The 25,979-nt window shown below is 41.2% G+C and overlaps 1 protein-coding gene across 2 annotated transcripts in view; it reads right to left on the bottom strand.

Annotated features, from left to right (window-relative positions):
- The window catches only part of LOC124067572 (PTB domain-containing engulfment adapter protein 1), a 60,691-nt gene extending 36,443 nt beyond the window's left edge, over window positions 1-24,248 (bottom strand). The window contains exon 1 of one of the 2 annotated variants that reach the window (XM_046405010.1): window positions 23,977-24,248. The gene's annotated coding sequence lies outside the window, so the exon portion shown is untranslated. The remainder of the gene's footprint in view (window positions 1-23,976) is intronic. The other variant, XM_046405009.1, reaches the window with a different exon arrangement.
- Between the last annotated feature and the right edge of the window lie 1,731 nt (window positions 24,249-25,979).

Genomic DNA, 25,979 nt, shown 5'->3' with positions numbered 1-25,979 from the left:
TATCTGTCTGAAATCTGTTTATTCATTTCATTTCAGTGAGAGAAAATGTTTGTTGTTTCAGTTGTCATTAAGGCAGTAGCTGTAGCATAATTCAAAAGCAGATTCCTGTTTGTCTGAGTTAAAGTGATCCGGTGGTTTCTCATAATGTCGACCTCTGACTGACAAGCGGAAGAAGTGGAAACTTTCAAGGTGAGACACAGCCTCCGTCAGTCCTGTCGACACTTCTAAAGAGTAAAGCAAAGTGTGTGGATCAGATGACAGCACGTACAAATGAACATCTGGGACAGGCACATCTGTGTGAAACAGCTAAATAAATAAATATTACAATAAAATAATGAATTCAATCATAGTTATGGCGTTAGTGTGTTCTCATTCAAGCACCATCGACTGTGCCTTCTGTGCAGTGCTATGAAGCATTTTTATTCATGTAAGCTGTCAGATTTATGGCAGAGTGTCATCTGTTTAGATTTCTTAATAGCTTGAAGAAAGCAAACAAACACATTGATCAATCAAAATACACTGCTGAAAAAAATAACATTAAATAAATGTTTCACTGGAACATTACATCTGTTTAGTTTTTATTCAACCTTCAGTTTCTTCCCACATGAATCCTGGTTTAACCCCCTTGTTGTATTTTGGCTTGAATATCTGAAAAGTTTATGTACTTTAATAAAAGAACTTTCCAGATTGAAGTGGTTGTACTCATTTCATAAATGAGGGCCAGAGTTATCTATTATATAGCACCCTGTAGTGCTGCGCAGTTATCACGAGTACCTGAGGAATAAGTGGGAAGTGACATTCAGAGATATGTGTAAAAGGCAAAGAGTGTGCTTAAATAAGAGCTGAGTGAGCACTGTTTTCAAGAGGCTGTTGATATACACTACTGAAAATCCACTGTGCACACTCAAATGTCAATACATGAAGTGCTGGAGACAACAAAAGTGGTAATACATACAGTGTATAGTGTAATATGTACAGTGTTCACTGAGTTGATAATATTCATCACTTTGCCCTGCAGGTTCCTGGTGCCAGCACTGCAACAGAGCACTGAAATATCAACTACATCAAATGTATCAGCAAGAATCTGACACTGACATCCACAGAAGTGAAGAGAAGATCACCAGCAACAGCAGAAAGTTGCAGCTGTTAAGCACCTGCACAGAAAAGGAGGAGGGATTTTATTAAAAAGTGACAGTGCGTTGAATGAGACCGGACCTACTTTTCATTATAAGAATAAATATCCTCCAAATCTCAAATCCTTCCCCTCTCTGTGACATAATTTCCATCTCAGCAAAAACAAAGCTGATATGATAGAATTTCTCCCATCTATCTCCAGCTGAGAAACAATGTAGAATGGATTTTCTCTCCGGGTTAGATGTGTTCAAGTGGGTGCCTTTTGGCATCCGACAGTATATATTATACTGAATAATGCAGGAGAACAGATAAACAAGCAACTGTCATTTTAATCTGCCCTCAAGCAGTAAGTGTAGGGGTTTTAATGGTTTTACATAATATTTAGCTGAATCTGAATGGAAAAACTTGTGTTTGGGATGCTACACAGATGGACAAGAATGCATTTATTAAACAATTAAGTTGTTAACAATTTCATTATATTAAATTTGTAGTAGTAGTATCGACGCCGTGGAAGTAAATCAGCTCAGTCTGGAGGAGGGAAAACCAACCCTCCTGTAAAAAGTCTTTAGCTCATGGCACATAACTTGTCCCTGTAATGACTGCATGTTGGAAAAACACATGCAAGAAAATGGCAGAGGATCACAGCACCATTCAGATGAAATTAATTTATCCTGTTCCTCCTCATTAGTGGAAGCCAATCACCCAAAAATCATAATTAAGAGGCGCTGGCAGTGAGGAGCTTGAAGTCCCGAGGACAGGGGTGGGTGACTCCTCATGAAGGAAGGGGGGTCTACTAGATTAATCTTCTTAGGCAAGTTCTGACAGCTCGGCAAAAAGTCGACTTCAAAACAAACTCAAAGGAGCAGGCCTTGAAAAACTATTCCAAGTCAAGTCAGGTTTATTTGCATGGTCTGATATCAAATACGACTCTAAGGGATTTACAGGACCTGAAACATATACAGCAGCTCAGGATCCCCAAGACAAAACAAAGCTTGCAAAAAAACTCCAAGTACAAAGTGCTCTGACTGCTGGGCCTGCAGGAAACAAAAAAGAGAAAAGTGTTTCTGCTATTATTAGTAAAAGAAGATTTTAATTGTCACAGAAAATGCAGTTATAATAAGTCTAATTCTATGCATTAAATCCAATAGAAGCCATCTGAGTCCAACCAACGGAGCGATTACCAGTTGCACACTGAAATCGGGTTTCCACATTGCTCCAGGTCCTTGTAGGAGGGGTCGGAGGTTAGTATCACAGGATGGAGCTTAATGAATGAGGTCAGCACCTTCCACCACGCACTCTCAAATCATAATCCTCATTAAAAAACAAAGTTTTCCGAAGATCCCGAACCTTTTCCTTCCCTCCGGGCACTAAAGCACGAGTTTCCTGATAACGAAACACCATCATGTGGGCAGCTGCACGGATGCAGGATACAACATGCTGAAGGGGGCAGATAAGAGACAGAGGACGAGCAGATAGCACCAGACTGGCTCCGACCCATCGTGCTTCCCGAGGCGGAGGACTGTGCCTGCACCGGGCAGATGTCAGGTCTTGTACACAGAAGGTTGGCAGTTTAACCCCTGCAATGTCCTGACCTACACAGACAAAGTGCACACATTCATAATCAGCTGCATTGACTTATAAAGTGTGAGAAAAGACTTTGTGACTCCTATGCTTTTTAAATAGCTCATCCTTCATGGTACATTAGTGGTCTTACAGCATTAAATGACAATGTTAAAAGATTATGTGTGCTTTAAATAACACCATCTTAAGGAATCTTGTACTGGAGATTAAAACCTAATAATAATTTTAAAACATTAACTACTAAATCACTGATAATCCTGATAATGGAAAAGTATTTTTTACATCCTGCATCTCTCTTTTGTTTTTGTTTTTTTTAACTTGTCATCATTCATGCTGGTTATTTTATTCACTGGCTTTAGCTGACGTTTGGAGATACAACGACTCAACTGGATTGATGTTTTACCACAAGAAGTGGTCGGACAAGGTCGAGGTAAAAAGCACCTCATATGAAAACAACTGCGACAAGTACAACAAGCTTAAATTTTTCTAGGAATTAAAGTTTATTAGAATTTGTACACGATCACAATGAGGCCCATTTAGTGCTCGTGCTGGAGCTTTAGGACACAGGCAGCACAGATAAAATGTCCCTGAGGTGCTCAATTAATTTAATCCAAATCTGCATCTAATGCGGAGGATTCTGCGATACGACTGAAGGCTTATGAAAAGCCACCACACCGACCTTATGGATATGATCAAAAGCTCCAAAACAGCTAATGAAGTTTATTCCGTGCACTTTAAAATTAGACATTTTACATGTACAATAACGATCTGCATGTGAACATCTGTATAAGAGATGCACTGCATCACATAAAAGCCTAAAGACACACATCGCAAACAGGCTTCCAGTCCAGTATGTGCTCTGAGAGATGAGTCCTGCATCAGAAACACACTGTTTATGTTGACTGGAACTTTTCCTTTTGTATCTCCATGATGTGGTTTCAAATCATTCTTGTTGACTTTTGTTATTCCTTCACATCCTCCAATCCTGACACTACAGCTTTTGAGTAAAATGTTCCCAGAAAGATTGTAAAAACTTCAAAAATAAAATCCAGGGGATTGAAAAAAGCCTGCATTATCATCACTTGGGTTTGGAGTAGAGAGGAAAGCGTCCTTCAAGCACGCAGGGAGGAGAAAACTGAGTTTGACATCTGATGAATAAAATAAGATCTGAATAAGTCTGTTCAGACGCTGAGAAATATGTAAAGGTGCAAACAGGGTTTATACTCATGTCATAAACCACATCTTAAAAGACTAGAAATCTTGCCAACACACACACACACACACACACAGACACACACAACACAGAGAATGTAATGCATCAAAAGCCTACTGCATCTCCTTTGCTGTGCTTTAGAAGAAAATGGAACTTTAATGCAGCTTTAATGGACAACCTGACCTAGTTTAAACACTAACTGATATTCCATGTCAACGTCAGTCAGGCAAGGTTGAACTGTAATTCCACGCGAGGCAGAATTAATCAGGTTCTCCCCCAGCGTGCACACAGCAAGACCGTCGGCTGACAAGCAAGTGCAACAGGGGGATTTGTATTATTGATGAAACATTACCAGCACACCTCCTCCGTTTCTGGAAGAAATACAGAAACACTTCACATTTCTGGTTCTGCTGAGGCTAACCACGTACAATAAACACTGTGACTTCAAAAGTGTGTAAATGAATTCTAGCGTGTTCTCGTGTGGGTTGAGGGGTTTCGACAGACAACAAATACCCCCAACTGAGCATAACATTCAAAGCTGAAAGCAGTTTTTCTACCTTTTGTCATACTAGTGTTGACACTTACACAATCAGCTACCTGAGCAAGTCAAACCAACAGGTGAGGCTTTTTGATCAGTACCTCTGGTGTTCAGTCATATACACCTGGATAATGAATACAGATTTGAGATATATGCCATCCCTATTTTTTCATCATTTTAAAAACGCATCTTCATCATAGTTCACAAGTCTGCGGAACAAGTCTGATCCATTCTGGTGCCAGAGACAACAGGAAAACCCCAGTGGGCACAGCCCATAGCAAGCATGACCAATTAATCACCAATTAATCAAATATGAGCAATATTAGTGCTGCAACCGCTTATAACTACAAAACAAAAGACCAAGAGGATGGACAAGGAATTGCTGTAGTTGTGAACGATTTTTGGAGTGTGAACACACAGTGTACACTGTCCTGCTGGGAGGGGACCACTGCCATCTGGGAAGGCCACTGCCATGGTTGAGTGTATAAACTCGAATTACTGTAGGTGTAACGACAAAAACTTGTTTACGCAGACACATTGTGATGAGCCACCTTGCTTATGGTGGCAAATCCAGACCCCCACAATCATTAAATATTAGGGTGAAGACATGCTTTAAGGTTGAGGTCAGAGTTAGGATTAGGCAAGTAATGGTTATTGTTAGGTAGTGTTGTTAGTCTACAGGAAATGAATGTGAGTTTATGCAATGTCACCAAAAGTGACATAGACAAGTGTATTGGGGTACTTCGCCATTACACCAACAAGGACTTTAATGACATCTCACTCTAAACACACAGACGAGTTTGCAGCTCTAACAGCTTCCACTCTTCTGTGAAGGCTTTCCACAACATGTTGGAGTGTTTCTGTGGGAATTTGTGCCCATTCATGCAGTAGAGCATTTGTGAGGTCACACACTGATGTTGGACCAAAAGGCCTGGCTCACAATCTCCGTTCCAGTTCATCCCAAAGGTGTTGGATGGGGTTGAGGTCAGGGCTCTGTGTGGGCCAGTCAAGTTTTTCCACACCAAACTCATCCAACCATGTCTTTATGGTGCTTTGCTTTGTGCACTGGGGCACAGTCATGCTGGAATAGAAAAGGGGCCTTCAACAAACTGTTACCATAAAGCTGGAAGCATAGCATTGTCCAAAATGTCTTGGTATGCTGAAGCATTAAGATTTCCCTTCAGTGGAAGTCAGGGGCCGAGCCCAAACCCTGAAAAACAGTCCCGTAAACGGGTGTGTCTGGATACTTCTGTCTATATACTGTATATTGTGAGATAATAATGGCCACAAACACAGCAACAGGTATGAATGAGGCTGACACAGCTATGCTATACAGCAATAACAACTCTTAAACTGGCTTATTCCTTCAACGATGATTGTTCCTCGCCATCACTTCCACTAACTGCTTATATCGACAGGATGGTTATTTGAGTCACTGCTGATTGGCTATTCAGAGTAACACTGAAGAAAATAATCCATCCAACTGCTCGTGATGCAATTGTCCATGTAGGCAACTAAAGGCTCAATCTTTCCATTGAACATCGGCAAGATTCTGAGACACATTTCTGAGCTTGGCAAATTACTTCTGAACTGGCTCAGAGAATTTCAGCCCAGAAAAAAACATGTACATATATCCATCTCTAATAGAATAGTTCTCCCCACTGCTCTCTCTCAAACGTCTGGCAGACAATTTCATTCACAATGCCACGGCCAGACAAGATTCACCAGAGGATGTCAAACCTGGCCTAAGATCACTGCACTGGCTGCCAGGTAATTTTAGAATTGATTAAAAAATTGGACTTATTGTCCAAAATGAACTGTATGGCCTTACATCACAGCATCTCTGACAGTCTCAGAAATGAGTCAGACCTCTTCCATGTTCTGCTGCAGGATTTTTGGATGATCAGAAGGTTTCGTTTTGGTGAAGGTGCTTTTAGTTTTAATGATCCTAACTGTTGGTTTGTTCTGCTACATTAGCTAAATTAGATGTGCATTATGTTCCTTAGACCTGCTCTAATGCTGACATAATTTAAAAGCAAAACTAAACTTCAGACTTTCTTTTTTCTCCTGCTCATTTTATTGACTTTGTTTTGTGGTGGATTTGTTTTTATTACATTCGGTTGTTTTAATTAGCACTTTACTTTTCTGTGAAGCCTCGGTCCATTGAAACAAAATGCGCCTTTTACATTACATTACATTACATTACATATAGCTTTGCTTTGCCTGCTTGTGGTCATGCTCACGTAACTGCTGTCTGTAAGTTGCAACACCCTCTTTTCTACCGAATGGGCTGAAAAATGGTGCACTTGGGCTGCTGTTAGACTTTGGCAGCCTTCAAGTCAAAATCTCTGTTTCCCCAGAGGTCTCCTGGGACTCGGCTGCCAGCACCACAGGGGTTCTACTTTGGTCATCCCTGCTTCCTGAAAATCCTCTCATCTTGACTATGAACATTCCTTTGCTGCACTCTTCTGTAACAAACTTCCAGCCTCACAACTGAGTTTTTAACACTTGTTTCAAAAAAGATTGTAAAATTATTATTTAATGGCATTTATGGCATGAGAACAGTATGGACTGCCTACCAGCCTCAATTCTAAATATATACATATATATGAGACTATGAAGGTTGAATTTAAGTATCAATACTAATATGAAAACATTATTTTATGACTTTTCAGTAACAAACTGCACACAGTGCTGGTCAACAAAAAGTCACTAACCACATGACTTTTCATAGGCTTTTCATACTATCAAATGTGAATTCTGTATTGTTTCAAACATAAGGCCTTGAAAAAGTAACAGTAATTCAGCATTTCTGACAATCTTAACTGGTATTTAATAATATTTATACATAAATGTTCATATTGTAAGCCATTTAATTGAGTGGCATGTTAGTAAAAAAGCTGCCCCCTGGTAAGCAGTTACACAGTGTACCCTGCTGCAACAGACATGTGAGCGGAATAAAAGTTCACAGTCTTGGCTTGGCTCAAATTACACAGAGCGCCGTGTTATTGTTTTACTTGCAGCAGGTCCACTAATGGCTGCTGCCTTCTAGGAGAAACTGAGGGAAAAATAGGACCATTTCTTAAAACAGCCTAAATCTTGATGTGGTCATATTCTCTCTTCCCTAAACCAAACACGAGTGCCTTGACTCAATTCAGTGCTATGAACTCGTCCAAGAAAAAAAAGTTCACTTCAGTCAGTTGAATAAGCATGGTGTCACAGAGAGGGTAAGCTGCATTTTTAACACCCGTGCATTATTCACTCAGAAGAGTTTGACTTTTACACTTACTGGTTCCCCTTGAGCCTTAACTGCCTTTTACTCCGAATGTTCCAAATTTATTATGGGAAAAGTGACCTTTTCATTTGTTGACCTTTCCAAGTGTCACAGCGGCAGCAGTAATGTGTTGACAACAGACTTCAGTTTTGGTTTTAATTTTGACAGGGACGTTTTAGACAACAGGTCGACGCCACTGTGACTGGGCATCATCGCCCTGCAGGAGGGTGCGGGACAGTGTAAAGTGTGCCACGACAACGAGAAAGTGTTCTCTAGCAACTCTAATGCTGTAAAACACAGACGAAACACAAGTGTGTGGACAGAAGCGGGTCAGAGAGAGGTGATAACATGGATTACAGTATTTTAGGCAAATCGCTTGCGATATTTATATTTGGCTGAATGTTAATTTTAGACATGGCACCAGCTCTTCTTCATCTGCACCGTCAAACCCACCTCCATTCATTTTCCCTGTTCAAGTTGGACTGGGCACTAAAGGCTAATTACACATTGACTGACAGTGATAGTAGTTTACACTCAGGATTAGATGTGACTGGTTGCTGTAAATTCAGGTGCATAAAAAGGATTACCTACAATTAGCCTAACGCGGTTTAGATTATGTGATCGAGGCGCTTACATTATCAGTTTGAGTCTATTTCTGCACAACATGGAGGACTAACAAGCTGAACTTCAGTGGAGTGGATTCCACTCACACACAAAGAGCGACAGACCTTGCGCCAGCTTTAAAGTTCAATGCATGTACGGGCCAGTGGCCAAAACAATGTGCCAGGAGGATCTTTCTCTATCAGTGTACAGAGTAGCTGTGACAGGAAATAGCCTTGAGGATAACTAAGCAAGCAAAGCACATCTTCAGACTTCTTCCAGCTCATCTTGATTTAGCAGTCCAGCTCAGAGGTCAGGATTCCTCAGTTCTTACACAGGGCTCAACGCCCCTGTGGGGACGAGTCAGAGCATCTAAACCAAGAGAAAAGGAATTCTGTCACTGCTGAATGAGTATGAAGCTGTCTTCCCCATATACTGTATGCAAGCAAGCGTGAAACATATTGTAGGAGGATCATATGCATTACGATACACAGTATCCATCACACACCACATGACCTTGCCACAGTCTGTAAAGGGTAGCTTCCTGACTAACAGCATACAGTATTTGTGATCAGAAAACTGAAGAACTATTAACAGATCTTTTGCCCTCACACTCTGCGTAACCTCCCCGCAGGGCCTTTCAGGTGAGCAGCTATTTAAATGTGCTTCTCGATCAATGTCACGGCAGAACACTCAACAATAAAAGCAGAGACATGTTCCTGTTATTGCACAACATTTGGTGGCGTGAGGAGAGAAATATTTCACCCTTCTCATAAAGGAGGTCTGCATTTCATTATGCGAGATGCTTAAAAGTCAACGTGACTTCTTATTGCTACGTTGGCTGTGGGTATGTGGTAGGCGATACAGATAATTTAATGTGTTTGCATGCTGTGTACAACAATGCATCACTTTGATGCAGCATCTCTGTTTAATAAAAAGGAGAATAATTTGTTTTCTCTATAAACTACCTTCTTTTTAAAAATGTGTACGTCAAACTTATCGTATCATGTCTTTGTTAGTCTACTGCAGCAATATGACTCATTACATTTCTTAGAGCAGTTTACATATTAAAAAATGGACAATGCTGTGCTCTTTGACAGACAATTCATGTCACTTGTCATTTGCAAGGCCAAAATGAATCATCCTTCAGCAAAAAGAAGTGACAAGTAATGGTGGCACTTTTCCACACAGATGGCGCCCACTGAATTAATGTGAAGCTCTGGTGCAAAATAAGTTTCAGGTCAATTCACTTCACTGCCTTCACTGTAAACCTGCTTACCAGCAGACTCATTGAGCTCCAGATTTGCCAGCTGCAGAAAGACAAGACACAAGCCCCAATTCATGGACAGGATCCTGTACATTTGTGCACTAAATATGTCATAACTGACCTGAACTCCAAGTAAGTGGCCTTCATTTGTCCAGATGTGTGTGACATTAACTGTATACCTCACACACTCAGGTGCCATAATCCACTGTTGGCAGGTCATTTGTTTAAGGAGATGTTCAGGAAACTGTTCAAAGACAAACTGCGCAACAATCATACAGTTTTTTCACTTTTTTACCATTTCTGCCCAATTATTAGAAAAAAAGACTTATTTCTTTAGTTTTAAACAATCCAATTGATTAATCGATAATGAAAACAATCATTACTTGCAGTCATACATTTTGCATGCTAGCTCCCATGCTAGACAAACTCAAAACTCCAAAAGGCAAAGTTTAAGGAGCTCACCACCACTCAGGAGATTTATTTCATCATCTGTAAAACCAAGAACATTAAGTTGCCTCAGTTTTAATTTTAACCAAGTTTCTGGCAAGCAGTCATCAGTTTGAAAGGGTTGATGTTCTCCTTCAAATACTGCCATGTGGGTGATTTTCATCAATATTTAATTTCTTGAAATATTTCCTGACAAAAAAATTCAGCAGCTCATTACTGAAAATGGATTTTTGAATTTCAGACAAGCACTTATCAAACACAATATGTTGTGTCGGAATGTGAAACAAGCTTCTATTCTGAATTTTACCAGAATTTATGTAAATGATGTTAACTTTCAGAAGTGCATTTCCATGTCCTTTCACCAAACAATCCGAAGTGAATATCACCGAAGGCCGTTGAAGGCTGAATTATAATCAGCTGCTCAGAAACATTCCAAGTCATTACCATCAGCAACAAGCCACAGCAATAAGGACAACAAAGCCATCTGTGCAAACAAACACGACATGAGGCCTGCAACGATCAAAGTGGTTATTTTGAGGTAGCTTTTTGAGGTAGCTTTACAGAGAGACTTCTCCCAGCCAGCACCTCTGGGCGAGGAAAGAAAAACTGTCACAGGCCACAAAAACATCAATAGTGGATATTTCTGACTGAGTGTGACTCAGTAAAATGTTTCATTTCCTCCACTATATTAACAATTTATGAACAGCAGAGCAGAGGCCAAAGTTCATTCATATATTTCACATCAGAGGGATACAGAATGAAAACAGGGTTTTTAAGATGTGGTTTAGTTTGAGGAATTTGTGATTATGACTTAGAAAATGCAGAGATACACTTTAGTTTGCTTCACACCTGTTAGTCTGTATGTTGAGTACAATGAATACTGTATCCACCTGAGATCAACAGTCATGGGGGTACAGTGACAATGGCCTTAGAAATGAGGAGAGCTGCTCATTTATTCACAGGTTAGAAGGAGGGGAGGAAGCCTGAGGCTGAGCTTGTTGACTAGGTGGTGGGTGGACGGGCACACAGGCAAAGTGATTAGCATCCATCACTGTCAGATCCTCTCAGACAGCGAGAGGGCTGTGCCAGATGAAGGAGACACAATCAGGAGTGAAACAGCAAAGCATGTCAGGGGAAAGAAGCATGGGAGGGAAGGGGACATGAGCCTGGTCCACTGAGAAGAAGACAAAGCTGGGACAACAGCTTTAAAAGGTCAAGATGAGGATGGAAAAAAATGTGGGCTTTGTGAATGTGACAGAAGCCTGAACAGCCATTGTTGGCTTGTGTGTGAAAGCTAGAAAGAAAAAGAAAAAGAGGGTGCATTCGTAAAACCCGGACATTAATATGCTACAGGTAGACCTTAATGTGGGCCTATCATGAGAAACTAGACTAACCTATCATGAGTGCTACGATGCAACTTGAACTGACAGTGGAAAAACAGCAAAAATATCAAAAATATGCCAACGCAAATGCAGTGTATCCACACTTACGGCACGGCTGCAGCACTGTTGCCTTATATTTTATCCCCCATCTGGAGAAGTGGCTCGCCTTGAGTCACATTAGTGTGACTGAAGACCTCGGCTAAGTGTCTGGAGTTTCTGATTTCTAATTTTCCTTATGACAGGCAAAATTTCAAAGCGATGTTTTGGGTTTCTAAAGTGATTAAGGAATGGGCTCTTTCTGGTAAATGATGTCCTCTATAAAGAGAGAAAAAGCTGTGAGAGCTCAATTTGTTACTGTTGGCTTTTTTTTCCACTCTCTGAAACACACAGCTCTGCCAGTAGTAACCAAAAATTCAGTCAAAGTAACAGTGAATCAATGCATGTCAGACACAGATATAAAAATATTACAGCATGTTTGTGCTGGCCAATGATGTCAAATGATACTTTCATTCCTATTCTCTTACTGAAGTTTAATATACAGTCAGTTTAAATCTAATTATCTTCGTACTTTGTACTGTCCTGTTTGATATGAGACAAAGTTCGGTCGTCCCTGTTCCTGTCTGCTGGCTGACATTTGCTTCTCTGCCTTGTGCCATCATTTGTATTCACGGACATGCCAATGTGTCCAGTCCACAGTGTGTGTGGTTTAGCTTCACAATGTTATGTTCACACATGACAGTAAGTCATATGATACAAATAAACAGCACCTACAGCACACTAATTCACAATACAAAGCTTTACAAAGTACCGGTAGTAAGAGTAAAGGCTGGCATGTGCTGGCAGGGAACTGGCTTATACATGTGGTCCAAGTCGTAGCTCTTTAGGAGGGGAACAACACCTGATAATTGTAGAAAAATGGGGGATAATGGAGCACACTTTCAGTCGGTCCTTCTTCAAAGGTTCAGTGTTTTAAACACCAAATGTGGAGTACATTATCATTTGAATAATGAAAAAGAGAGAGCTTGAAATCTCCTCACACCTGGCCAGTAGCTTATGCTGGATTTTGGTGAGTTTTGTAAAGTTAGGGGAGTTGGCGGACGCAGCCCTAACTTTAGCCAAATCTGGATGTCATGAGGATGTGTGAGGAGGAGGTTTCGGACGCTGTTTAACCACATGACAAGTGATTCATTTGGAGCATGCTGATGATTTAAACAATTCTAAAGACATCAGGTTTTGTTTATTCATACGGATCACTTATGAAGACTGACTGTACCTCTTTTCTTGCAAAACATCTTTGAACAGAATTTATGATTTGAGTGTGAAACTGTCCAGGCAACTCTTCACGGTGCTGTGGATTTTGTCCTGTGCTAATTGTGCAGAAGGTAATGATGTACAATGATTTGGCATGTACATAAAAATCATTTCATACAGTAACTATTGTGTTAATGAGCCAAGAACAACATGAATAATAAGCTTCCCTATACTTCTGCTATTTGTCACCTAAACCACCTGTATTTTTTTTATTTTCACACTATCAGCTGCTTACAGAGGACCTATATCACTCGCAGCTGTGCACAGGGCAGTCTGGAAGTTTGATCTGACATGCTTCCATGGAAGATGTGGTTATGGCTGATCCACGGTTTGCAACACAATCTCTTCCCTCAGAAAAAATAACAGAAAGGTTGAATTCGGTGATTCCTGCTGGAGATGGAGCCAGAATCAAACACGGGAGCAGTAATTATATCTTGAGTCCTGAGTATGAGGGAGGTACAGCACATAACTTAGCCACAAATTTCATTTTATAATTCTCTCTGGTCTTAGCAGCTGTGGCTGTGGGCCATAGAGACTCTATCCATCCAAGCCTGCATCAACAGCCTCAGAGGAATCACCCTCCAGGTCTGTATCTCAGCTCCTGCACAAAGAGCTAACCCAGACTGCTGTTAGTGTGGCAATTACACACTAGATTTCCTCACTGGCTTCATTTGTGGCCATACTGTCAAGAGAAGCTTTCCAAGCAACCCCCTGACCGAGCTGGTGAGCGAGATACAGAGAGAGAAGAGACTGAAAACAATCTCTGTTTAAATCAGGAGATGGTGTCTCTGAAAGGAATTGAAATGGGCCTCCTGACACACTGCCACAAAATGTGCCTTTCATTCCCAATTATCCTAAAAAGAAGACTCAGAACTGACTCGTGAAAATTTAGATGTTATGTGTCCCTCTGGACTGATGTGCTGTATTGTTGAAACTGGTTAAGAGAGCTAAGACTGGATTTGGATTTGGACAGATGATCCTATTTGTAATCAAAATATATTTTCTAAATATTTATAGTTTCATTCTTATAAGAATATGTATTGATTGCATTTGTGACTGTGAAGCTAAACTGCAAGGTACTGAGAAGTAATGCTGTTGTGCTCTTTCACAGGGTCTAAAGTTTAGACTGTAAACTGAGTCTTCCACTGACATATTAATGCAGTATGTACTGTTTTTCTTTTAAACCCAATACGGTAGCTTGCCGTGACAGTACACAAAACTTTCAGAACAGAACCTTTTCTATGTGTAGCGTCAAAGGTGTCACAAACAGAAATATCATCAGACTCTGCAGTTTCCGTCAGCTCGATGGAGCTTTGGAACTTTGTTTTGTCCGGTCCGCAACTTAACTGTTTTTGGGCTAACTCTCTTTACACTCGTCGGTGTCTTTTGCAGTCACAGCAGACAGCTGTTTTGAATGAAAAAGCTCTCAGACAGCATAATCCACTGCCTGCCTGGAACCAAACAGCAGAAAGACAAAGTTAGCGAGCAGCTGGTGAATGTAGCAAAACATTTAGCAGGCAAACTGACAGATATCCCTCAGGAGTTGCTTGAGACAACAACACAGCTAAAAGAAGAATGAAAATTGGACCAAGAGACCAAATGAATGCCAGTGTTGCTTTGCGTCTGTGAGACGTGTAGACACCGAAAAAAAAAAATCGCACAAAAAAAAAATCAGTGTTGCGTTTGCACTGCTGCCACCAAGTGGTCAAAAAACCTGTTGCTGCAGGTTTAAACACACACTCCATAACAGCGTATCATCGTTTCTGCATGTTGTCAAGTGATGTTCAAGTAAACAAAACATTAAAAAAAAAAAAAAAATTAGAAAAAGGACGAAATAACATGATGCACTCTGAGTGAAAAAAACACAGACTGTACATCTCAGGTTTAACCAGTAGTTCTGGTCATGCATGTCAATGATTCACATCAATTGGAGGACAAAAGTCAAACTGGTGGCCAGCAGTCAGTTCAGCATTCCTGATCAGGAGTTTCATTCAAAGGTTTGAATTCAGAGTACATACGATCTCAGCCAATTTTTAACTTATTGAATTTAAACAAATCCAAATTTAAGGATTAGAGATGTAAGAAATACCTGGTTAAAGTTCTGCTGAAGACTGTGTGGATTCTGTGTCTAACCAAAGTGACCAAACTGAAACAGGCCAGTATACGTTAAAAGTGATTAAAAAAGAAAAGGTTTATGCTGTAGTTAACTCAGAGCACAAACAACAACAGAACACTGAAATCCTGACTGTTTGCACGGGGAGGCGGCATTTTAATGAGCCCAAATAAATCTAATTAGTTTTAATGTGAATGATCTTTATGGAGGAAGCTTCCAGGCTGATAGTGTAGAAGGAAATAAATAATGTACTTGAGAAGGATAAGTATTTACTTCAGACTGCAGCCTTGGCAAAAACCTCTACCACACATAAATAGCCATTCAGGCCTGCGAGAATGAGATATGCTGTATACTCAGAGAATGAACGGAGAAAACAGCCTTCCAACTAAAGAGCTAAACAATACCAATAAAACACTAGTAACTCCTGCCAATTCATTACCAGACAGAGGATAATGCACTCATGTTGTCTCAAGCGGATAAAAAAAAAATGCCAGCTGTAAAGCACCGAGGCCTGCCCATTGAAATTAATGGTACTCATGAAGAAATAAAAGAGCCATAAAAAGCGGTCTGTTTTCTCCCACGACGGATGACTTCTTGAATTAACTGGGGACGCCTTGGACAGGCGTATGCCAGCCATTTCTTTGGAGGTGTTGGATCAAGCAGACATGCGTCCTAAAGTCTCAGCCGAATCAGAACACCAATAGCGACAGTGTTAGTCTGTCTCCCTGTCCGATTTGCTCAGAGCCATCAGCTCTAAACGCCGTTTGTCAGCTCCACAAATGCTGAACACAATCCGTGATGGTGGGATGAAATGCCAATATCTGAAGCCTCCATCTGCACTGTGCTTTTCACTGATGTGACTAAACAAGAGATGCAGAGCAGCACAGAGGGGCTTGATGTGCCAGATTTCTGTATGGTTGGCATCCCCAGGCTTTGTGCCCAAGAGCTCCTTAATAAAACAGAAATGTCACACTATAATGTTTGCATAAAATACATTATATGAGCCTGTCAGCTGCATCTATTCAGTTCACCGTGGCACCATTTGCTTTTACATTCAAAAACTAAGTGCAGAGAAAAAGTACATGTTCTGATGTAAATCACAATTCAGCCAGCAGCCAAAATGTGCACATAAACAGTATGCGCACACAGAAGCTATTTCCAACATATAAAACCGGTATTTATAAAAGAAGAATGTGGGCACCTCACAAGTGCTTCAGCCCAGGTGTACATACGTTTGTCTCAAGATATGTGTGGGAGATAATGATGAGGTGAGCATAAAATGAACACAACAACTGACAGGCAATGGAAAAGGAAAGACAAAGGAAAAGAGAGACCAGGGAAGTTGCTGTCTATTAGATGGGGGCGAGAACAGAGGCACAGCGGTGAAAGAAAACTTTAAAGCACAGAAACTCTTTGGTTAAACTTCTGAAAGCTCAACAGTCTTGTGCTTTTTCTCTGGTTTTTCTCTTTTTCTCTGATTATCACACATTGAGCCAATCAAAGTGAGGGCACAGATCGGTTAGTGGTAAAGACTGTCTTGGCTCGACACAGCTCCCATGTAAGATGGCAATTTTGGGAGTGAGCAACCCCCCCACCCCCACCCCCACCCATTCTACAGTTACAAACCTACAGCGCCAACCTGAAGTCAGCTGAGAAAAAACTAGAATTACTACCTAATGATTGTACACTGTGCACCAGCTAAGTTCCACTTTACAGCCATGTCTGTCCAGACTCATAACAGATGTAGTGACTGACACACTATATGGACAAAAGTATTTGGACACCTGACCATTGCATACACAGACAGCTTTGCCGCCATAACAGCTTCCACTCTTCTGAAGGCTTTTCACAAGGTTTTTGAGGATTTCTGTGTTTCTGTTTCTTTTTACCCATTCATGCAGCAGAGCATTTGTGAGGTCACACACTGATGTTGGACCAAAAGGCCTGGCTCACAATCTCCGTTCCAGTTCATCCCAAAGGTGTTGGATGGGGTTGAGGTCAGGACTCTGTGTGGGCCAGTCAAGTTCTTCCACACCAAACTCATCCAACCACATCTTTATAGAGCTTTGCTTTGTGCACTGGGGCACAGTCATGCTGGAATAGAAAAGGGCCTTCAACAAACTGTTGCCACAAAGTTGGAAGCATAGCATTGTCCAAAATGTCTTGGTATGCTGAAGCATTAAGATTTCCCTTCACCTTCACAGTCAGGGGCCGAGCCCAAACCCTGAGGAACAGCCTCATACGACACCTGAATTCACTAACAAAAAGAACTGTCCCAATACTTTTGTCCACATGGTGTGAAGACAATCACCTACAGCTCAATATCATCCAAAGCGATGAGTTTGTGGTCGACTACAAAGCTTCAAATATGGATCTCGCTTCAAATAAGCTACAGATTGTAAAATGTGCATCACTCACACACATCAGCACAGTAGATGTATACAAACAGCACAGTCTCAAGGTGGACACCAAAGGTTAGGGTCACCAGCTCAGTATACGACCACATGTGAAATAAGGTCATAATCTGCCCTTCTGTCCCAGTTGTTGTCCTCTTTGTGATATTTTTTAGCAGCCCTTTCCTTTTACTTGTTTTCAAAGACTTACTAAACAAAACATTTCTCTTTTAGCAACTGTTTTCATGAAGTGTTTGAGCAAAGAGTGAGGTTAGGCTTTCTTGTCTGAGTGGAAATCTGCACTACAGTATGAGTAAGCCATGAGTCAAATAAGCTGCCACAAGGTCTTGATCCCGCACAGAGCTGCAGGAATACAAATTTACGCCTAAGCCTGCAATATGCATCACCCTGTGGTAAGTTTAACAACTTCAATTTTCACAACAAATTAAAGGTCACGTCCTGCAAACGTGCGGGAGCTCGCTGTCAAGATAAAGACGAAGGTGTGAGGAACTGCAAAACTGTGAACCGATTTAGCATTCGGTCCACGCGTGTGCCGCGTTGAGCTACCGTCACTATCAAATTTTGACAGCTATGAGCGTTAATTGTGAGAGGCGAGGTTTCTCATCCCATTAGCTTATCTCTTACAAAGACATAAGCACATTCATCAGGAAATTACATTGCAGAGAGACTTTCATTAATCAAAATGTGCTATGACAAGCAGTCCTCATTGACATTCAGCTGTGACCCACCCCTCAATGACACAAAAACAGGATCACATGTTGATCTCCCTAAATTTAGACACTGCACTGTGTAAACACAAACATTAAAAAATAATAAGCAGTTCAGTGACACGCTGTGAGAATAAAGGTAAACATCTGCAAACGTATGATTAATTCCATTTCTTCAGGAACTTTTAGCTTTCTAAATGCCGAGAACAGGATTCAGACAAAAAGGGTGAGAAAGTCTAAGAGAGAGAGACAGAAACAGCACACAGCATGCAGCGCCACACACAGAGCCGGAGATGTAGACCACATTAAATCAAATCAGCGCCTGAGATTTGCCTCAAATCAGAGGAAGCCTAAAGTCACAAAGCAATAATAAAATGAGGCTGATGGGAGATTTCTTCTCATCAGCTCGCCTGCTCACTTCCTTCCGGCATCAGCTTTCCTCCTCTCAGTTGTAATTCACTTACAATCTGACCTATCCTAGAGACAGTGGAAGACATTTTCTCCAAATGTCAGTGGACAACAAATGGTGATGAATACAAAAACACCTTTTTGTATTGGTTCACCTTTTCTTGTCTGTTTTAGCATCTAATGTTTAAAAGGCTGCATTAGGAGATTAGTGTGAAGTGCACATAAATCTGGAATATGCTGCAAAGTACTTTCAAATGCCAGTTTGAAATGTCTAAGCAGCAGCACTTTTTTTAGGTCAGTCAGGTACCAAATGTCACTTTTGAACTGATACTGGTGCCATTTCCAGCACCTGGAATTTGATACCAGTACACAAAGGTATCTTTCTTCATCCTTTACTCTCTCTATAATTACAAAAATGTAATTTAAATTCAAAATAAGGAGCCACCAAATATATGCTGCCATCCCCGCACTGCTGAATAACATCTGAATATGTGTAACAGTTTTGTTAAAATCCAGAGAAACAAATGACAAAGAGAGGATGTTTTTTTAAATCAAGCTTATGTGAAGGCTCGGACACCTGAATTATGGCAAAACAGACCCACACTCACTGACTGTGGTCCACTTCTGCTGCCTACCTCGGTGCCAGCAACACTCGTGACAATTCTGTTTACCATCCGCCATACTTCAACTCTGACCACATCTGCAGCTGACCTTTTAAAGTACTACCAACGAGACTGGCACTCTGCACTGTAAAGCATAAGCAGGCACTGTGAAGAAATCAATCAGGATCATAGCTCTAAAAAAATGTGGGAACCACTGGTGGAAAAAGACTGCATTACTGAGGTAGTAAATGCTGATGGCGCCTATGGGGAGTATTTTACACAGAGGCCATTTTCATTCTGGTCTGTAATGTGACATCTTAGCACCAAGGCCAATAAGATGGTTCGTTTATCACCCTGAGAGTTTTCATTAGGACCGGCGCCTTGTTCCTTTCACTTATATGGCAGATTTATTTAACTTTTACTCATTTGGCTTTTAAACTGCTGTAAAGCCTGCCAAGACAAGAAAATGTCCATTATACAAGTTTGTTTAATTTTGTCTTTCTTTAGGTATATTTCCTATATTCCCATTTTCGACTAGTGGACATTTATCACCTCAGCCTCCACAAAGCTTGTACTCATTTACCAGGTAGTGGTGTGACCAGATCAACCCAGATGTGCTTAGAATCCATGTAATGGTTCAGAGTACTTCACAACTTATTCAGCATCAGATTTTAATAGACTAACTAATTTCGACTAACTTTTATAGAGCTGCTGTTGAGCAGCTGCTGAAAGTTAAGCATTTTTATTCCATTATCAAAAGACTAATTATTTTATGTTAATCAACGTTTGATTTGAATCAGCCCAGATCCTGACATTACTAAGCACATCAGGTATTGCTCTTTGTAAGTATTATTTCATAATTCAGTGTTAATTCTGTTACTGTGCATTCAATCATACACTTTGGGCTGCCAGCTGCCACACAAGGGGGGCAAAAACTAGAGCACTAATAAGTACTTGTTGTGAGTAGCTACCTTGAGTCCATGTACTAGAATCAGCACATCACCAAGAATAGATTAAAGGGGTTTAAATTAATTTTAATTAAAGTCCATTTGCACGACTCTCTTTATTTTGCAAGGAAGCAGGACTGGCGAGATCACGCAAAAACCCGGTCTTGATGTGCCTTCCCCAAATACACAGAAGAGACACTATGGAACAGCTTATGTAGTGCAAGCAGTACTAAGAACTTTAATAAGTATACATGGGTAGTGAGCTGAGGGAGTTCCAAAGTATAAGAGCTACTACCTCAAGTCTCGTGTATTTTGCTCACATCACCCGAATCCACTGACTCTGATGTTTCAGGTTTGTCTTTGGTCAATGACTCAGACCAAATTAAACATGAGGTCAATAATCAAATGTATTCAGATCCACTTCTGCAGCTGTTCCTGCACACTGCATAGCACATTTTATAAAAAATAGAACTGAAACAACTGCCCACTAATGTTTCCTGTAAATTTTTCAAACATCATATGGTATTAAGAGCACCTTTTTGGCTTACCGTGTGGTTCTCTAAAATGATTTCTGATGGGGAAAGTGTTATTTTCAGCTCAAACTTCAAAGCACTAAATGTAAAAAAAAAGCTTTATTAAGTGCCTGGGACTTCAGCTAGATTCATTTATTTCTTCTCTTTGTGCATCTTAACATACTTCCAGAATGTCACATCATATGAACAACAAAGAGGATCCATTAGTGCTGGAAAGGAGGCTCTCATTTTGCAAGATAATAGCAGTCCCCTCCAAGAAAAAGCAAGACAAAAGAAATGGGACACGTGTATGGAAAACATGCACAGACCCAAGGCTCGCTCAGCTGTCTCATTTGCAAAAGCCCATGATTAATTGAGATGTATTATAAATGCTGAGAGGATTAATTCAATCACAGAGATGGCGAGACACAAGGCTCTGACATTTGTGGGAGTCAACACCTTGGCCCAGCAAGACAAAAATATCAATTATCTTGACTTAGTCAAGTCACTGGTGTGGTATTAGCCTTTAAGAAGGATCCTGTTTTGACACAGAGTGATGACGATAAGAAAATTGAGCCAGTAATAAGCAGCCGTGTAATCTCCCTGCTCAATTTTGATTCCAGGGGTACGGCTGCAATAGTCACAGTGGATGAAAAGCTGTTTGATGTTTCCGACTGAGCATGAGGCTGAAGTCACTTCAGCTTTCCGGCGATCTGACAACGCACAGCTCTGAGTGGAAAGATGAACTTGTTGTAATAGAGTTTTTGGTGACAGTGACGAACGGGGGGGAGCAGGGGCTGCTAGTAATGATGTTATCAGTCACTGTGTGATCTCGCACTGATAGATGAAGTGTCTGCTGAATCTTCTGAAAGCAGCCAGTGAGTGGTAAACATGAGCGCTGTCAACATTACAGGAGCCAAACTCTTCGAAAAGCAGACTGCGCTGTATTCAGCACACATGGGAGACGGCGTCATGCTTGAGCGGAAAACTTCATAACGTCTCGATGAATTACTGACCGAACAAATTAAAGGTGTAACGCAACACATTCGTCACGATTCGATCTAAACTCCCGCACAAAAGTGAGAGGATGAGCCCCGTGCTCGTCTTCCGGTGACAACCATCAGATGTGCGTATTCTCTGAATTCATGACTGTCCTGCGGTCTGGATGAGGCCCGTGGGCCACCAGTTGACAGTCACTGATTTAAACCATCATCCCACACCTTACATTGGTAGCAAGACATGTTATCTGATTTGGCTCTGCAGGTGACTGATTGTGTTCAGCGCCTCCAATAACCAGCTTCCTGCATGGCGGAATCACATGCGTCTCTTAAATGTGCTGAAACACTGAATGCCTCCTCTCCTCAGGGTCGAACTTCGGTCAAATCTGAACTCACACACACACACACACACACACACACACACACACACACACACACACACACAAGCTACTGGACTGACTTTGCAGTACAAGCACTGATGTCCACTGAGGTTGATCTCCACAAATCTGCAGAGGACACAATACAAATGAGCATCAGATAATGCAGCATGACCATAACGTAATATGGACCAAAAAAAACCAAACTTAATTGTACTTCCTGTTTACATCCCCCATAAATACATAAAGTATATGAATTTAACAAAAACAGGTGACAGAGAAGAAAATGTGTGTGTGTGTGTGCGCACTGCAACAACATCCCATCAACCCTGACTTCCTCCATCCACTCCTATACAGACTAACCACATGTTGAGCCAAAACATTTCAAACTGTCAATAATCCACGACAAGCCACACTGTCGGCCGAATTCAATGGGCTAACAATCATTTGACACCGGCAGACTAAACATGTTCCTTTCCACCTGCGTGTCCACAACTCACTGTCTTGTTTTTTGTTCATTATAATGTCAAACAACAGGAGGCTACAAGGCTTTTGTTAAGCTTCATGTTCATTCCCACCTTTAATGTGCTGCCAGCGATTCCCAACTATAGAATCTGGTGCACCGTTCAGCTCTAAAAGGAATCCTGAATTGCATTATATTTCAAATGCACCTGGACTGATGGAGTCTGGGCATGACAGCAGACTTGTTTACAAAAGTCAATATCACACTGCTGATATATTTGGACCACACTCTGATGCTCGGTGCAGCGCAGAAGACTCATCAAACATGGCTAAAAGGCAAGGAGGTGGCCAAGAGTGTTTAAGCCTAACAAGGCTGCCACAATTCACAGAACCGTTATTTAACTCTGCAGGAAATCAAAGCTCCACGACCACCCTGTTAGAGTTTCAACAGACTGCTGGCAATATTAAACAAACTGCTGTCCTGAATCGCAATTTGTGAAGGCTTCAAGGCTAATTCATGCTGATTTTCACAGCCTACCATATGAGCCACTAGGAGAGAAGCCAATCATTTACTGCCACCAGTGGCTGAGAAACATCCAGAGCTTGTTGAAGGAAGATCAACCTGGCAGAGAAGGCAGACGGAGGACTAAAAATGTACATTTGTGAAACAGTCATTAAGTGCTGACTTCAACAAGTCTGCAAAAGCCCTCGTATTTCACAAGCACAGAAACGGCCGTGAAAAAGAAGTGTGACACAGAAACCAGAAGTACTAGACGGAGGTCGTAATTGGTGTATGCATTAATTGAGTGATTAATGTCTCACAGTGGAAAACAATAACGTGGGCAGAATTTCCGACAAGTGGGGAAGAAAGGTAAATGTCATTTAATAGATCCTTACTCAAACTGAAGGCTGAGTGTCACTCATCTCAGTCCGCCTCTGCTGTCTGAGAAAATAATGTAAGCGACACACAAGGCGTGCACACTCCAAATAAAGGCCACACACACACACACACACACACACACACACACACACACACACACAAAGAGCTAAACTCTGAAATAGTGCATCAGAAGATATTTCATATTTGGTCACTTCCTAAAAACAGGTTTGCTTTGTAGTTTAGGCTCCAGACGATGTGAGAAGCACATCTTCCTTTTATAGTCCCATGATTAACTACAACTATTAATTTTTTAAACGTCAAAACAAATGGCAATGACAGCGCCAGTGGTCATGTATTTATTTATTTAGTGATTGTTTGTTTATTTGTTTGCTTCCTTTTCGCCTGGCAAAGCGCGCAGCCGAACGACAACAAACAGGCTCAAAATGAAGAGATGTCACGCAGACGTTCAGCGTGTCTTCCTTTAACTTTAAAACTGAAAAGCGACTCAAGATTTTCCACCAAGAAAAAGCCTCCGACTCGACGCCGGCGAGGAGTCCACCTTGCACGGACTTGCGCAACAAAGTTTCCCGTTAGGTCAGGGGTGCGTTCAAACACACGACGCAGCGAGTTCCGCGACTAAACACAACATGAAAACATTGTGCCGAGTCCTCCACGGAGGACACCGACAACTCGGGCAAACACGGCTGCGCCAGCACACACAAAAGACCGAGAAACTCGGCAGTTAACTCCAAACAGCAGGGAGGGAAGCTCCGTCCTCAGAGACGGGAAAGAAAAGCGCTTGTACTTACACCGGAGGAAGAAGGAGGAGAAGAAGACGCACAAGTCCGAACAGTCCCGTAAGAAGAAAATCAGCAGCCCCCGGTCCTCAGTGCTCCACAGCCAGAGATCCACATCCAGCAGTGTTCATTCCCTCTCCTCCTCCTCCTCCTCCTCCTCCTCAGCTCGCCTCCTCTACAGCTGCTGGATAAGTTTGCTGACGTCAGGCACTCGGTCTCAGCCGGCGGAGCTCTTTGGTCGCAGCCTGAATAATACATGGAAAAGGAGGAGAAAGACGCGACCGGAAAGAATCGGGGAGGCAGGCACCACATTAGAGGCAATACCCTCTCACGACAACGGCTATATTCATTAAAAAAAGAAAAAAGAAAAAAGAGGCCCTCTGTCTGTTGAGGGACAAGTGCTTTGAGTTCTTGCATTAGAGTTTGGATTTCAAAATAGAAAAAAGTGGTCACCTCAGCATTCATAAGACAGTCAGCAACCTTAATATAAAGTAACTGAAATCAGTGGTGCACCCAGGCTGACTGAGGGACAGGGGCGAAAATATATAAAGGACCCCTGCAGTATATGGTGGGCATCAACATGTTGTCAACACAGTGATTTAGTGTAGTGTACATGCTATTCCATCAGCTAAATTTAAAGAAGTAGTTTTCTTCCCTCAGTTAGGTAGCTCTTAGCCTATGTAGCATATGTTATGCACGTACAGTATAAGCTGAAAATTTTTTAATCAGTTAATCAAATTTTTCGAAATTTGATTAACTGACTAATATTAACAGATAAATTGGTTAAATATTCAATCTAAAAATATAAAATATAAAAATACTTGTTTGTTTTGGGGGTGTTTCCAGAATGTATGAAAAGTTTTATGAAAAGAGCTTATACTTAAGCATCTAATTGTCACAAGGTGTTCAGCGGGTTGCACCCTAAATCCAACCTTCAAAGCTGAGAGCAGAAAGCTTATCACCACAGGGAGTGACAGATTTCTGTAAAAGGGCTGTGAGTAATTGATGGGCTAAAATTAAGCATGTGTTCCCATTTTCCATTGGCTCTTTTGGTGTTCCACTTCCTCTTTTACACACAAAACTTAAAATGAACATGCCCAAATGAAGAGATTAAAGAAGTTGTGTAGAATAATCCATCTGGTATGGGCCAAGTCCCAGGAGACTGTCCAAGTGAAGTTCAAGGGGAAGATTAGAAAGGTGAACGAACTGATTTGTTTAATCTTTTAAATGAAACAGGTGTATTTTAGACAGCCCGAACTGATTAAAACGTTCAGTAAATAACAAATATATTCCCTGACTATCAAGGTCATTCATGGAAACACAAAGGAGGGTCAGTTAGTGAGGGTGCAAATAAGTTGAAACCACATTTTGAGAAATTGAGAAACTACAGGGCGTGTGCGAACGTTGGCACATTATGAAAAACATTTCTGATTTCTGTTCCATATTGATGATTCTCTTGTGACAGAAGTCCCATCAGTTACATCAGCTCAAACAATTTGAAAAACTTCATCCTATCGAGAGACATGTTTTACTGCATTTTAAATTGTTACAGTATTAAAACACAGGTCGCCTGAAAGCATGTCTGTGTCCATACAGTCTGGGTTAAGGGATCAATGTAGTTGCCTCAGTCATGGCCTCTGTAGTTACCCACCTGTGTGGGCAGAATACCTGGTGCATAATTTGCAACTCTAAAATCACTACAGCTAACCTATTTATTAGTTTGCTAGAAAGGCAGCAGTACAGTAGAGCTATTTCTCCATGTCTTGTATCATCTGAAAGGAATGAGGCACAGCTTCTGCAACTGTGCGCTTTTGAACGTCTCAGCCTCAAAGTAAGAAAGCAGTCGCCGACTGTTTTGTCTGTAAAGTTATTTTGAAAGAAGCATGACTTCTATCTGATGTTACTGCCAAAAAATGCGGATGAGAAATAACATTAACTCTGGGAGAACTCGCGATGGCCTGTAAATGTGATATCCAAGCTGTACCTCCTGCTTTATGTGTTTTAATACCAGAGAT

Source organism: Scatophagus argus, chromosome 11 (assembly GCF_020382885.2).
Source record: "Scatophagus argus isolate fScaArg1 chromosome 11, fScaArg1.pri, whole genome shotgun sequence".
Classification (NCBI taxonomy): domain Eukaryota; kingdom Metazoa; phylum Chordata; class Actinopteri; family Scatophagidae; genus Scatophagus; species Scatophagus argus.
The sequence above is the reverse complement of the archived record's forward strand: the minus strand, read 5'-3'. Positions and strand labels throughout refer to the sequence as shown.